Here is a 3,865-nt window from a genome sequence, read left to right as displayed (position 1 = left end):
CAGGAGCATCATAAAACAAAATATGACACCGAATCACTTAAGGAGACATTGGACTGGATGATCAAAAGCTTGGTCAAAGAGGTAGGTTTTATGAAGTGTCTTAAAGTAGGAAAGTGAGGTGGAGGGGTGTAGAGATCTAGGAAGGGAATTTCAGATCTTGGGCCTAGGCAACTGAAGGCATAGCCACCACTGGTGGAGAAATTCTGTTTGCAATGGCTAAGCTAGAGACAAGAACACTACCCATAACAACGAGGCAAAGAATTAGGGTAGTTTATCCTACACAACACCCCCATCTCACCCCTTTTACACAACACCAAGTGAAGAGTAGGCTCTTTCTGGATATTGTAGTCAGAAAGGATGCAATCATCTTCCTGTTGCTTGCTAGCAAAGATCAAGTGCTGCAGGTCAAGTGGGATTCATACCTTATCTTGAATTTTGACCTTGATTATTGCAATGGTGTCACTGGGTTCTACTTCAAGGGTGAAGGTCTTGCCAGTCAGCGTTTTCACAAGGAACAGTGTGCTACCTCTCAGATGTAGTGCTAAGTACAGGGATGATTCTAAAAGCCATTGAGCTAAGGTCACACCTGCTGACCCGACAAAGAGGCAGGAAATCATGTGAGTAAGTAGCAAAGGAAAACAACACTGCACCATGTTGTTAGGCGTGCAGTCAGAATGTTAATGTACATCCACAGAGGTATGGAAGATACCAGGAACAAAAGCTTAGTTCTAGGATCTAAGTTCTGAAAAGGCAAGTGAGAGGAAACACCTGTAATGGAAATGTTTTCAGTGCAATTGGCAGCAGAAATGTGCAATTTCAACCTGGGGATGCAGCCATTTTTGTGGGCAGGGCTTAACTGAATTCTGAACCTGTGTAAAAGATCAACAACAACAAAAGAACTTATATTTATGTAGTGCCTTCAATGTAATAAAACACCTAATGGCATGGAACAGGAGCATTATAAAAATGACACCGAGTCACATAAGGAAAGATTAAGACAGGTGACCAAAAGCTTGGTCAAAAATGTACGTTATAAGGAGTGTCTTAAAGGAGGAAAGCGAGGTGGAGAGACTTAGGGAAGATATTACTGATCTTAAGGGCTAGATAAATTAAGGAACAGTCACCAATGGTGGAGTAGTTAAAATCAGGGATAGTCGAGGCCAGAATTAGAGGAGTGTAGATAATTCAAAGAGTTGTTAGGCTGGAGGAGATTACAGAGATAGGGACAGGGGGTGGCTGGGTGGGCAAGGACATGGAGGGATTTGAAAACAAAGATGGTAATTTTAAAATCAAGATGTTGCTTGGCCAGGAACCATTGTGGCTCAGCGAGTGCCAGGGTGATAGATGAATGGAACTTAGTGTGAGTTAAGATACAGGCAGCAGAGTTTGGATGACCTCAAGTTTACGGAGGGTAGAATGTGGGAAACCAACCAGGCATGATTTGGAATAGAAGCAAAATACTGCGGATTATAGAAATCTGAAATATAAACAGGAAATGCTAAAAAATCTCAGTAGTCTGGCAGCATTTGTGGAGAGAGAAACAGTGTTAACGTTTTGACTCGGTGTGACCCTTCTTCAGAGCTTGTGAATTGGATTAGTCAAGTCTAGAGGTAACAAAGCTATGAATGAGCATTTCAGCAGTACATTAGCTGAGGCAGATGAAGTTAGGCAAAGTTATGAAGGTCATAGGGTCATAGAGGTCTACAGCACAGAAAAAGGCCCTTCGGCCCATCGAGTCTGCGCCAGTCAAACAAGTACCTAACTATTCTAATCCCATTTTCCAGCACTAGGCCCATAGCCTTGTAGGCCATGGCATCGCAAGTGCACATCCAAACACTTCTCAAATGTTATGAGGGTTTCTGCCTCTACCACCCTTTCAGGCAGTGAGTTCCAGATTCCCACCACCCTCTGAGTGAAAAAAATTCTTCCTCACATCCCCTGTAAACCCTCTGCCCCTTACCTTATATCTATGCTGCCTGGTTATTGAGCCCTCCACCAAGGGGAAAAGTTCCTTCCTGTCTACCCTATCTATGCCCCTCATAATTTTGTACACCTCAATCATGTCCCGCCTTAATCTCCTCTGCTCCAGGGAAAATAGCCCCAGTAAATCCAATCTCTCCTCATAACTAAAACTTTCCAGCCCAGGCAACATTCTGGTAAATCTCCTCTGCACTCTCTCTCGTGCAATCACATGCTTCCTATAATGCGGATTCCAGGACGGCACGCAATATGCTAGCTGTGGCCTAACCAGCGTTGTATACAGTTCCAGCATAACCTCCCTGCTCTTATATTCTATGCCTCAGCTAATAAAGGCAAGTATCCCATATGCCTTCTTAACCACCTTATCTACCTGTCCCGCTACCTTAAGGGACCGGTGGACATGCACACCAAGGTCCCTCTGATCCTCGATACTTCCCAGAATACTATGCCCGTGCCTTGTTGGTCCTGCCCAAGTGCAAGGTGGAAGTAGGGGTCCTTAATGATGGCACCAATATATGACCAGAAGCTCATCTCAGGGTCAAATGTGACATAAAGGTTGCAAACAGACAGGTTTAATCTCAAACAAAAACAGAATTACCTGGAAAATTCAGCAGGTCTGGCAGCATCGGTGGAGAAGAAAACAGTTGACGTTTCGAGTCCTCACGACCCTAATGTTCTGCCGAAGGATCATGAGGACTCGAAACGTCAACTGTTTTCTTCTCCACCAATGCTGCCAGACCTGCTGAGTTTTTCCAGGTAATTCTGTTTTTGTTTTGGATTTCCAGCATTCGCAGCAGCTTTTAGCTTTTTGTTTTTATCTCAGGTTTAATCTCAGACTGTCGTCAGGGAGAGGGATGCAATTGGTAGCTGGGGAACAGAATTTGGAGCGCAGACTGAAAACTTGGCTTCAGTCTTGCCAATATTTGATCGGGGGAAATTTCTGTGCTGGATGTCGAGTAAGCATTCTGATAATTTGACAACAGTGGAGGAGTCGAGTGACGAGGTAGAGTGGGTGTCGTCAGCGTACATGTGAAATCTAATGCTGTGCCTTCAGTTGATGTCGCTGAGGGAGATTAGATAAGAGGGAACCAAGGATTGCAGAATACACGAGTGCAACTGGTTTGGAGCTGAAGTCCCCACAATGTTAATTCCCCCCAATCTTTTGCACTAGTGTGGCTGATTCTGGCTGGGATCCATGCGCACAACTAGCAGAAACTTCAGCCCCGGAATATGTTGCATAAAGTGTAAGCTATTATTGCAGTACAAAAATTATGAATCGGTAAGAAAGTAAACTCAAATTGTTTCCCAAGGATCTCAGACTGAACCATAAAGATATGCACTGTATAAATAATTTGATTCAATTTACTCATGCTTCAGGGAAACAAGCCAAGTAACCACGTGACCAGTCTGGCCCACTAGCCTGTCACGTGTTCCTAGCACCCAGCTCCCGCGCTAAATGATTGACAGCTCACAGCAGCCAATGGGCTTCAAACACATCTACATCTCCTCCCGCCCAACATTCCAACTCCTCAAAAATATTTTAAAATTTATCTCTCACGGCCAGAAGCAATGTGTCATCGATAATTTATTTAAATGTAATATATTTGATAATGTGGATTAATTTTATCAGTCATCTACCAACGGTGTGGAATGGAGGGGGGAGTATATCAGTCTCGTCGGCTCTTAATTAAAAGGGAAAGCTATTTGTGACACAGGTTCGGATAGATAAAATGAAGCAGATATGTTACCAAGTGACAATCAACATTAGATCATTACAGCTGAAAAGATTGCAATATATGATTTCATGTTTCTCCCCCCTCCAAAGAATGAAATGGATGAGTCCGCTGACCCGGAAGCGGATATGCTCCGGGATTGACTCTCTGGC

Source organism: Cetorhinus maximus, chromosome 13 (assembly GCF_964194155.1).
Source record: "Cetorhinus maximus chromosome 13, sCetMax3.hap1.1, whole genome shotgun sequence".
Classification (NCBI taxonomy): Eukaryota; Metazoa; Chordata; class Chondrichthyes; order Lamniformes; family Cetorhinidae; genus Cetorhinus; species Cetorhinus maximus.
This window is presented reverse-complemented; position numbering follows the sequence as displayed.